Raw genomic sequence first — 12,610 nt, 5'->3', positions numbered from 1 at the left:
GCGAGAATAAAGTGAAAATATTTGCAGAAAAACATGATCATCTATCATGACAACTTCATGAGAATAATGCACCATTATGTGGAAAAATAATAATAATAATAAGACTTTTCCAAAATTGGTATATAAAAACAAAACAATGAATATATTTGGAATTTTTGAAAATTAGTTTGCAGACAAAGTTATGTTAAAAGAAAAAAAGTCAAAATATTATGGGATTAAAGTCATAATTATGCCAATTTGTAAGAGGATGAAAGTGGAAAATAAAGTCAAAAAAGTGACGGAATATTATCAGAAAGTCATTTTTGTAGCATAAAGATGAAAGAAAACCAAAAATATACTTGGCCAGTACTTTACACACACACATATACACGCCGTTTGTGAGTCTGTGTGTACTGCAATGAGTGTAGCGACATGCTTGTTGGACACCCTGTGGGCGCATATTTTCATAGATGGGCTTGATTCCCAAATGATTGTCCAAACAGAAGGCCTTTTCAGCCATTCTGGACTCGCCCAAATGAAAGCCATTGCACAACAAAGCTCAGGGTGGGCTACTAAATCCCCCCGGTGGGGGCCAGACTTGCATGCACCCTTTCTTGCACCGTCCTTTTGACGGAAGACTGTGCTGACATTAAAGATGCTGAACGCTATCCCAGGTCAACATATGCTAAGCTAATGCTACAGTACAGCTTAGTGCTTCTTTATTTTTACAACATGCCCAGGGCCCTCGGGCCGCACTTTGGGCACCCACGGGGGGCATCTGAAGAGGATCTGCAGTCAAGGAAAAGCAGAGAGCGTCCAAGGTAAAGCCGATAATGGCGTGGCTTATTATCATAGAAATGGTTGGCCTCTTGGGAGTAAAAAAGTGATTGGTTTTTCTTTTCTTTTCTTCTTTCGGCATTTCACTTATTTTCATTCTTTCCCCGTCCCGGCATTCGGCCTTCTTTGTTTGGTTCCCAGCAGCTGTGGGAACATCTTCACTCGTGTAACGTTCTCAAGCACGTCTTTGTTTCTGCTTCTTTATCAGCTGCTCGGCAATAAAAAGATTATTAGCCTCACACGCTTTTTACGGCCTTTCTCGGCTGTAATGAGCTTTCATGGCCGGGGAGGCTCCAGATATTCCTCCTATCCCGGTTCCCTCAACCAGGGAATCATTCTGGTTGGAATGATGCTATTTTTTTTCACATTCCTGGCATTAGGATAGTATGATTGATCAGCACATTTATGTCACTTCTCCTTCCTGCAAAGTCATCTGTGTGGCATTTATGGACACACAGACTTTCAGGACACCGTGAATTCCTTCGACTTCGTGTATGTTGGCAAATTTACTCTTAGAGTTCCCAATCCTCAATGACTGGGGTGCCCAATAACTATGGGGCCAACATGAGAGTATTGGGGTCATATTCATAAATACCAACATTAAAGAGTCCCCCTGAGTTCACTTGTAAACAAACATTTCCAAGGAAGACATTCCGAGTGCTGCTTGTAACAAATGTACGACGACGAGGGGAAAAGAAAACCTACGGAGCACGCAAAAAACCTTTTGGCAGCGGTGTCGGAAACAGGTTTGCCAGAGACCTCTGTGGCGGCACAGCGGCCGCTCGGAGCATGTGCCCGAATACAGTGCACCTTGCTTCTCCTGACAATGACAGGGCAAATTCCATGTCGAAGCAATGCTTCTTAGGGCCAAAGGGTTGGAGCTTAGGACTCCAAAAGACAACCAACCACGGCCCGAGGCATCGGACAACACTGACATGTGCTCATTTTCCGAATAGATGAAAAAATGGCTGCACAACCACAATGTAAAAAAAGCCTCAATTGAAGATTGAAGAAGCCAGCGTTCTCCAAATGTCTTCATGCAGCCGTGAGGGGGGGGTGTCAGATAGACCAGTACTTCTCCATCAGTGGTTCCGGTCTTTGCCAACATGCTGATGCTCTTCACATCTGGAAGACATCATAGCAGCATTGCTTGAACGCCTCGAAACAGCCTCTCCTGTCTGATGTAGCGCCGTTTACACACGTACACAACCCAGGTCTTTCCAAACCACGGCGGCCATTGATCGGCCTTATCTGTCAGCAGACTGAAACAATCTCCTCCAACCTGCCAAGTGGAACCTCTGAAGGTCTTCATCGCATCACCGCAGCCGTTCTTCTTCTGAAGGTGAGCATTGCTCAAGTGAAAAAAGAAGGCCTGCTCAGGAGGAGTTAGGGGTGAAAGTAATACTCCACCACCTTCGCTCCGCCGGCTCAAACATATTAGGCCTGTCGTCTTTCTGCAGGCGCACGGAGAGAGAAAGCAATGGCCGGCACTGGACAAGAACATTAGTATAAGACGGCAACAAAGCCCACGGCCTAGCAATGCAACATTTGGACGTCCTGCAGCTTTCCCATGGAAATATCCTCAGCTGGCGACCAGGGATGGCCTCCGTGAAGGCGGCGTGGAAGCCATGTGTACATGGATAGGATAGACCTACACCGGGGATGGGATCAGTATGCTAGCATGATGACATGGATACTTCACAAATATCTGTGCTCATACTGTTTACAATCTCAAGGAATCACTTCTTGTCCACAAGAGAAAAGGCCAAAGGATTTGGAAGCCTAAAGTAGTTTTTGTTTTATTTGACTTTGTTTTGCAGTAGACTTTATTCTTCTCAAATGTCGTCAGATGGAATAAATGTATTATAAATGTATTATTTCCTTCATAATAGTACATTTCTATATTGTTAAATTAAAAACAAATGTTTGTTAGTAAAACCAAATACAGTGGACTCCTACTTTTTGTCATGAATCCGTTCCAAAGGGTCTGTCAAAACCCAAAATGTACAAAAGTCTCATCATTTTTACCCCTAAGAAATCAAACAAGCCCCAGTCGAAAGATTGGAGACACTTTACCATGTTATTGAATGAGAAGGTGTCTCCAAGCTATTTTAACCTTGGCAACTTGCATTTTTAGAAGTTTTTTGAAGTACTTTTACATTGGGAAATCACATACACAAATGAATCAAATGTTTATACTGTATAATAATAGCTTATTATTGTCATCACTCTCCAGTCAAGTTGACGTTACAAAATGTGCCCCCTCCCAAACCCAAGTGGTATATCTGCATGTGGAAAAGTACACCCACCAATCAGAGCTGATGGGCTTAGAAGTGGTTCCTCGTCAGTGCGGGAACGAGGGCGTGATGACCCCGCTCACCACAAGGATGGATGGAAAGATAAGGGGCACAGCTGTCCTCCATGAGGTTCACTTTTAGATACACTACATATACATTCATTTAGATGCTTTTTTTGTGGTGAGCATATCCCCAACCAGCAATTGTCACCAGAAAAATTGACACTGACATTTTGAATGGGCCTGCACTTTGCAGGCAGGCCCATAATAATGAGTATGAGGAATATTAAGATGTTATGTACTTATGCAGGCCCATAACAATGAGGACTATTAAGATATAATGCACTCCACGTGCAGGCCCATAACAATAAGTATGAGGACTATTAAGATATAACGCACTCCACGTGCAGGCCCATAACAATAAGTATGAGGACTATTAAGCTATAATGCACTCCACGTGCAGGCCCATAACAATAAGTATGAGGACTATTAAGATATAATGCGCTCCGCATGCAGGCCCATAACAATAAGTATGAGGACTATTAAGATATAATGCGCTCCGCATGCAGGCCCATAACAAGTATGAGGACTATTAAGAAGGGCAGTGCCCCGCATGCTGACCCATAATTACCACTGATGGATGTGACGGGCCTCCATCCATTAGCCGTCCTACTAATTACGCCGTCATGTGATCTGTTGCCGACAACAATCCCATTAATGAATTTGGCTATTTAGACTCCATTATGGGCCTACGGCCTCAGCATGCAACGTCCACAGTCATCCTTTATTTAGATATATGGCCTGCCGCCGACAAGGGGACTTTTCTGCCGCAAGGGAGCACAGTGCAGGTTAACGCCGCGTGTGAATGGTGAATGCATCCATTCTACGCAGCGGCTGCACTGAGGCACAATTACTGTATGTGTTATGTCATTGTGTAAAGTACAATCCGGAACAGTAATACACTATTTTCTTGTATTGTGACCTCAGCTCCGCAAAAATGACATTAGGACAAATACTATTAGAATCATGCCCCCCCCCCCCCCGTTACTGTTATCGTATACAATGTTTATTTGTATCCTATTTATTTTAAACACATTAATGCACGACATTAAGAAGAAAATATGAATAAGCTGAAGAGTTGAAAGGAATACTGTTGCTCAAAGAGATATGACCAAAGAGATATGAGGCAAAGAGCAGCGCCGCCCCCCTTCTGGGGTCCATTACGGGCGGGAATAGCTCCCATTTGTCCCACCTTGACACTTGAGAGGATCTGTGATTGCACGGGAGAGAGGGGCAGGCTGAGGTGAGCAAAGAGAGCACTCTCCCCGGGGTTGGCTGACACGACCCAGATGATTGGCCATTGTTGCCGCAATGAGAGGTCAAGGGTAGAAATAACAGGGCGAGAGGGGAGCGTGGAGGCGAACGCTGATGCTTGTGTCATCCAGCTTTTATGTCATCACTCCTGAAGACATCTAACCATTCAATGAAGGCTTCGGGTTCGGGTTCGCCTAACCAAAGCCTCACGCGGTCAGCATGAACACAATCTAGTGAAAAGCCAATCACGATCACCAAAATGCAGGATTATCAAATCAATCAAATGTGGGGGTGACATTAAACCTCCTCAGGATCTGGATCTTCTCTTCCAGTCGATACCAGACTTGAACTTTTGGTGAAACCACTAAAGATACACGAGATCCTCCCTATGACTTCTCCTGCTTGTTCACGCTCAGCCACGCTCCATGGCGGTAATGCAACTGTGGAGAACGTGCCTTGCTCAAAGTACAGGCTGGGGGTGTGAGGGGGAGGAGGGGGAGTTGAAACCGAGGTCAACGGGAGGGAGAGGCTGTTGGGTGCTGTTGAAATCTCTCCTGGCACAATGGGCAGGAAGGACAAGGGGGTGTTGTGGGTGGCTTGGGGTGCTTTCAAGGACCTTTTGAGAGAAAGATAGTGAAGGCGTCGGTTGAGAGGAACAAAAGAATGTCGAGATGGAGATGACAGTTGGCTTCCAGCATAAATCTTATAGAAATATGTTCCAGCATATTTTACAGCATAATATAAAGTATTATACAAATACTAATACAAATATGAATACCAACTAACTGTCATACAAAGCCCGCATGCAATTTCTACTCCAGGTTTGATGGCCTTTGGTCGTACAAAAAGATATACCATCTTCATATGTGGATATTTCTAGTGAAGACTATTCCACTGCCACACTGGACCAGTACTTCCTAGCCGCCGTCCTCACGGTGGAAACAAACGTTCACCACCAGGTTTGCACTTAGTCTGCTCTTTGGAGTCTGCATGAAGGAAAGCGTGGGCGTATCAGAGATCCGTCTGGGCTTGTTTCTCCATGACCGGGTCATCTGGATGGACATGAGGACACTTGGCCGGGACTGCGGTAGACGGTCAGGCCATGAGAAAGCGTCTTGTGTGGGAGTGTGGGATCGTTGTGGCTTTACACTTCTAGCTTTAAAATACCCAACATGGATGCAGGACTGGTTCTTTACAGGACGGCGGAAAGGGATGATGATAGACTTTATGTACATATTTCACGTTTCAACATTTATTGAGCATGCGTTGGAACACTTGGACATTCCAAACCTTAATAAATAAATAGTACAGCAGGACAAAAAACTAAAACTTGAAAAATCCATTAGTACTACATCTTTCTGAATGATGGATTATTGAAGTATTCTCTGAAACTTTAGTATTGATGATACTATCGGGTATAAGCTTCCACCCCCCCAAGAAGGCAACACAATGTTGCCCCAATGTTGAATTTAAAGTCCTTTTTAGCCACACATTTGCTGCGGTTCACCAAAAGACATAAGGCCGTAAAAACAAAGTGAGCAGCTGCAGTGGAAAAGAAAGGAGCACTTAAGTGAGGCGAGATCAAGCAAGGAGCAAACAAAGCGAGAGATTGTGAGTGGCTCCAACTCAATCAGAGCGTAGCAGGCTACCGCCCCATCAATCACTGTCTGCTTGTCCTGTGGCCGAGTTACGCCGCGTTGAGTGGAGGACAACCGCCGGCGAATCGGAGCCTGCTGTGTGAAAACACAGTAGCCCGAAACGACCCCGGGGATCTGGGTCTGAGACACAAGAGACCCGGGTTTCATTTTCTCACTGCCGACCCTCTTACGTCCCTGCAAAGCAACTCCATTTCACACTAGCGTTTGCATCGCTGCTGTGCCCCCCCCTTTGGGGACCTCTGGAAACAAACGGGCGCCACTTCAATCAAAATCAAGCTATGCAATTACGGTTAAATTGCTGGACAACACCCCCCTCCTCCTTCCCCCATCCCAAAAACACGTTATGGTTGTTTGTTTATATGTGCCCTGTGATTGGATGGCCACTGAAGACAGCTGGGATAGGCTCCAGCATACCCCCCCACCATAGTGAGGGTCTTGATGGGATGGGAGGAGTAATAGTTTGTGTAACCACAGCAATGTAGCTGATGACCAGGCTGAAAAGGGCCACATTATTAGGAACGCAGCATTCAGGCCGCATTAAATGAGACTTCTACGAGTTGAGATCACATTGGATGGAACGGGGAAGTCCAACAGTCCTGACAAGAGGCAGACCCATAATAAGAATTCCTTGAGGTCAATACAATATTTGAAAATCTTTTGGACTGAAAAGAAACATCTCCAAGTCATTTAAAGAGCTGCTTCTTCCAGAGGAGACTTCCATGCAGGCCTGCTTTGGTTTGGAGCTGGGAACAAGTCAAATCAGATGAAAGGGAACGGGAATTAATCAGCAGTGTGCTGACATCTTAGCAACATTCCATCCCCGGCAAACATGACTGGCGACTTCCTACACGGAGAAGAAGAACCAAACAGACTCGGAATGCAGAAGGTTATTTATGAACGCTGCCCCCTCGTCGCTCCCCCTTTCCGATATTCTTCCGCTGTGCAGCGCTCCTCCTCCCGCGGCGAGGCAGAGTGGCTCACCTCCCGCTTGTGGTCAGGTTGTGCATGAATCAAAGCGGTGGCGGAGCAGCAGGGAGGATGGCAGATGCCACAGCCAGAAAGCTTTTCAATCAGGCTGCCCTTCCAAGTCGCAGCCAAGGTGAAACACTTCAGCAGCCGTTTTTAAAAAGCACCCACGGTCATTCGCACGGCTGCACGCTTTCTGGGCCGGGTGGCTTTAATCCTGCTCATTAGCCAGGGAACAACCTTTTATGTTTGAAGTGATGAAGAAAGAGTAATGGGAGTGAAGGTCAACGCCTTTCTGTATGGCCGACTCTTCTCCTCCTCCTGTTTAATTGATAAGGTGAGCACATTTAGAAGCACCGCAGCGTTCGTCGGCCTTCATCGGCCTTCCGCGGCTACTCTGCCTCCTCAGTTTGCATTCAGAAGGGATAAGTTTGAAGTTAAGTAGAAAGTTTCACCGCACCGACAAAGTATGCGTGCAGCAATGGCGCCGAGGAGCGAACAAGTGGATGGCTACTTTGTGTGTGCGGGTTCATTTCCATCGTGATCAAACGCAGCCACGCATGGTTTCCATGAAGACGTCCCCACCTCTGAAAGGACACCCCCCGTGGCAACAACTTCCACTGAGGCGGCCCACAGTCTCGGACTGAAATAAAACATGGCCAATGTTCCATTGTACTTCCATCCTAATTAGATCTGCTGCTTTCCCTCAGCGTATACTCCATGGACGCAACGCACATGGGGAATGGCTTGGAGTTTATGTTGGTCATCTCTAGCCATGCGGGGACTGAAATTCTACCTAAAATATTGCGTACCACTACTACAAGGGAGGGGGTGACAGGTCTACCATGATGGGACCACGTCTTAGTTATTAGTTGGTTTGGACGGGGGGGCGCAGGGTGGTGGAGTGACAAGCTGTGAAGCTGCACCTCCCTTTATCATGAAGTTGGGGGGCTGGAAAGGCCCAAGAGGGGCGTGTGGCCCAAAGCCCCTCCTGTCCTCGGAACTCTCACTTCCCAGGACCGGCGTCTCTCCCGGTGAGCGGCATGGCAGATGTCAAAGGAAGAGCTAACAATAGCTGGAGGGTACAGTAATACCCGGCCCCCCTCCCCTTCCTGGGCAGTGGAGGCCCAACCTGGTCGGGAACACCAGGAGGGGCGGGATCCACGCACAGCAGCGAGTGGTGGCCTTCCCAGCATGCCGAGCAGCTCCACGGGAGCATCACAGCAGGAGATCAGAATGGGGGGGGCAGAGTAATAGGAGGACTACAATTAAACGGAGGAAAGGGTGCTTTGAGTTACAGGCACCTGAAGGCAGGGGGGCTCTTGCGGACTTTTGAACCGTGGCGAGGCGGGAAGCTTTGGTCTTCCTGGCCCACACAAAAGGCTGCTTGAGAGAAGCATTCTTCAAATAACTCCCCTCGTACCACCCTGCCATATATCTCAGACAACCCCCTCATCTACTGCAAGGACCCTTCTGAGAAGTTTTCTCCACGGGGTCCAGACCCCCCCCCCCCCCCCCCCACCTATAAAAGAAATGCTGTCCGGCTCCAATTGACATTGTTTTGGGGAATGGTCAGCAAATGTGATGTAATCAATGATTCAGGAGCTCTGCCAGGATCATATGTATCCAAAGCTGCTTCTCATGACTCAGCGTGGGGGGGGGGGGGGGGGGCAAGTCTGAACAGCCTGCAGCTACAGATGGAAGATCGAAAGTGTTGTATCGGTTAAACATGAGCAGACTTTTTCAGCAGAGAATACGACTACAAAAACACAACTGTGGTCTATCTCACATAGATCTATAGATCTGGGGTGCAGGCAGCAGGTAGAAAAGGTGGGCTCATCCATTTCTGGGGAGGGGGGGGGATTAGTGTTGTACAGCCATGGCCACGTCGTGAAAAATGAAAGGATGCAATTTTGCCACATGGATATTGATATATAGATACATAAGTACTGTAGTTATGTAGTATGCTAAGATATGAGAAATTTCACCATCTTTGTCATACGGGTCAAAAAGCCCATAATTCATATCGACTTCACACATTGCTATTTTCCAAATGTTTCTATGTTTCTTGTACATTTTATTTTCATAATATTATGACTTTATTCCTATATTTGAATTTACTCCTATATTGTTACTTTTATTTTATTTTACTTTTATTACTTTTGTTTCTCATTATGAATTTTAAAAAATATTTCTTTTGTACCGAGTTTATCCGTACAAAATTATAACTTTTTCTTTTCTTTTTGTCTTGGAACTTTTACTGCAGCCTAATTTTCCAAAAACAACAACTTATTATGAATATTAGAATATATGACATTTTGCTGACAAATTGATCCTTGAAAAATTACAGATAATTTTTCCATTTTTGCTGCCGGCCAAAAAAAAAAAAACTTTTTTCTGGCTGAAATACTCCCCCTGCTAATGTTCGCCGTGCCTCAAACTTCATTTCCTGCAAGAGGGTCGTCCCCTCAAGCTCCACTCTGTGAAAGTCGACAACGCTACGTGAAAGGTAAACACGCCATGCATTCACAATCGCAGGGCTTGCTTGGTCTCCTTATCTCTGTGATGAAGTGTTTTCCTCCCCCTCCTCCAAGGATAAGGGCCCGTGCACTTCCCCAAACAAACCCGACAAAGGTAGCGTGCACGCACGACACCACCAATTCATTCAGACGATGTTTTTTTTGGTGTGCTGTGAGTGCTTCTTGTTTGCTTTGCTGATAACGGCCATGTTGGGGAACATGTGGCGCATGTGTGTTCCATTTGCCCGCTAATTAGATTGCAAAGGCAGTGCATTGAAGCATGCATTGTCGCACCCCCTCAACGTCTCCGCCGCCTCCACCCACTCTGCCAGTCTATCAGATAAGGCGGCCATTCTGGCTCTCGTCACTTTCCAGGATGAATCAAGGCTGATTTGGAGTTTACAAAAGCACAAGCAATATACAGTACCGCCGCCCATGTGACAAATTACACGACTTGCTGGTTCAACTGGATGATTCTAACGGCGGACCACACACGCTGGAAAGTCATGTGGCGCTCATGGAAACCACTCCATTAGAAAACCATTAAAAATGAAACGTCGGGTTAAAAATAGAAAGATTTTGAGGTCAGGACAGCCCTGCTTTCCATGCCGGCATGAAAGTACCGTTGTGGTAACGGTATCTGGCGGTACATGAATAACACCAACTAACTCCTGATTAAGTTTTAAAGTACTAATGTGGTAGCAGTATCTGGCGGTTCATGAATAACACCAACTAACTCTAATGAAGTTTTAAAGTACTGATGTGGTAACGGTGTCTGGCGGTTCATGAATAACACCAACTAACTCCTGATGAAGTTTTAAAATACTGATGTGGTAACGGTATCTGGCGGTACATGAATAACACCAACTAACTCTAATGAAGTTTTAAAGTACTGATGTGGTAACGGTATCTGGCGGTACATGAATAACACCAACTAACTCTAATGAAGTTTTAAAGTACTGATGTGGTAACGGTATCTGGCGGTACATGAATAACACCAACTAACTCTAATGAAGTTTTAAAGTACTGATGTGGTAACGGTATCTGGCGGTACATGAATAACACCAACTAACTCCTGATGAAGTTTTAAAATACTGATGTGGTAACGGTATCTGGCGGTACATGAATAACACCAACTAACTCCTGATGAAGTTTTAAAGTACTGATGTGGTAACGGAATCTGGCGGTACATGAATAACACCAACTAACTCTAATGAAGTTTTAAAGTACTGATGTAACGGTATCTGGCGGTACATGAATAACACCAACTAACTCAAAGTTTTAAAGTACCGTTGTGGTAACGGTATCTGGCGGTACATGAATAACACCAACTAACTCTAATGAAGTTTTAAAGTACCGATGTGCTAACGGTATCTGGCGGTACATGAATAACACCAGCTAACTCCTGATTAAGTTTTAAAGTACTAATGTGGTAACGGTATCTGGCGGTACATGAATAACACCAACTAACTCCTGATGAAGTTTTAAAGTACTGATGTGGTAACGGTGTCTGGCGGTTCATGAATAACACCAACTAACTCCTGATGAAGTTTTAAAGTACCAATGTGGTAACGGTATCTGGCGGTTCATGAATAACACCAACTAACTCTAATGAAGTTTTAAAGTACTGATGTGGTAACGGTATCTGGCGGTACATGAATAACACCAACTAACTCTAATGAAGTTTTAAAGTACCGTTGTGGTAAAGGTATCTGGCGGTACATGAATAACACCAACTAACTCTAATGAAGTTTTAAAGTACCGATGTGGTAACGGTATCTGGCGGTACATGAATAACACCAACTAACTCTAATGAAGTTTTAAAGTACCGTTGTGGTAACGGTATCTGGCGGTACATGAATAACACCAACTAACTCTAATGAAGTTTTAAAGTACCGATGTGCTAACGGTGTCTGGCGGTACATGAATAACACCAACTAACTCCTGATGAAGTTTTAAAGTACTGATGTGGTAACGGTATCTGGCGGTACATGAATAACACCAACTAACTCTAATGAAGTTTTAAAGTACTGATGTGGTAACGGTATCTGGCGGTACATGAATAACACCAACTAACTCTAATGAAGTTTTAAAGTACCGATGTGGTAACGGTATCTGGCGGTTCATGAATAACACCAACTAACTCTAATGAAGTTTTAAAGTACCGTTGTGGTAACGGTGTCTGGCGGTTCATGAATAACACCAACTAACTCCTGATGAAGTTTTAAAGTACCAATGTGGTAACGGTATCTGGCGGTTCATGAATAACACCAACTAACTCCTGATGAAGTTTTAAAGTACTGATGTGGTAACGGTATCTGGCGGTACATGAATAACACCAACTAACTCTAATGAAGTTTTAAAGTACCGATGTGCTAACGGTGTCTGGCGGTACATGAATAACACCAACTAACTCTAATGAAGTTTTAAAGTACCGATGTGCTAACGGTATCTGGCGGTACATGAATAACACCAGCTAACTCCTGATTAAGTTTTAAAGTACTAATGTGGTAACGGTATCTGGCGGTACATGAATAACACCAACTAACTCCTGATGAAGTTTTAAAGTACTGATGTGGTAACGGTGTCTGGCGGTTCATGAATAACACCAACTAACTCCTGATGAAGTTTTAAAGTACCAATGTGGTAACGGTATCTGGCGGTTCATGAATAACACCAACTAACTCTAATGAAGTTTTAAAGTACTGATGTGGTAACGGTATCTGGCGGTACATGAATAACACCAACTAACTCTAATGAAGTTTTAAAGTACCGTTGTGGTAAAGGTATCTGGCGGTACATGAATAACACCAACTAACTCTAATGAAGTTTTAAAGTACCGATGTGGTAACGGTATCTGGCGGTACATGAATAACACCAACTAACTCTAATGAAGTTTTAAAGTACCGTTGTGGTAACGGTATCTGGCGGTACATGAATAACACCAACTAACTCTAATGAAGTTTTAAAGTACTGATGTGGTAACGGTATCTGGCGGTTCATGAATAACACCAACTAACTCTAATGAAGTTTTAAAGTAC

The 12,610-nt window shown here is 44.8% G+C and overlaps 1 protein-coding gene across 8 annotated transcripts in view; it reads right to left on the bottom strand.

Moving 5' to 3' along the window:
* Positions 1-12,610, bottom strand: part of LOC131108420 (neuropilin-1a) — a 68,160-nt gene that overhangs the window by 37,173 nt on the left and 18,377 nt on the right. The window lies entirely within an intron of this gene.

This window comes from Doryrhamphus excisus, linkage group LG5 (genome assembly GCF_037039965.1).
Source record: "Doryrhamphus excisus strain RoL-2023G ecotype Guam linkage group LG5, RoL_Dexc_Guam_v1.1, whole genome shotgun sequence".
In the NCBI taxonomy this organism is placed as follows: domain Eukaryota; kingdom Metazoa; phylum Chordata; class Actinopteri; order Syngnathiformes; family Syngnathidae; genus Doryrhamphus; species Doryrhamphus excisus.
This window is presented reverse-complemented; position numbering and strand designations above follow the sequence as displayed.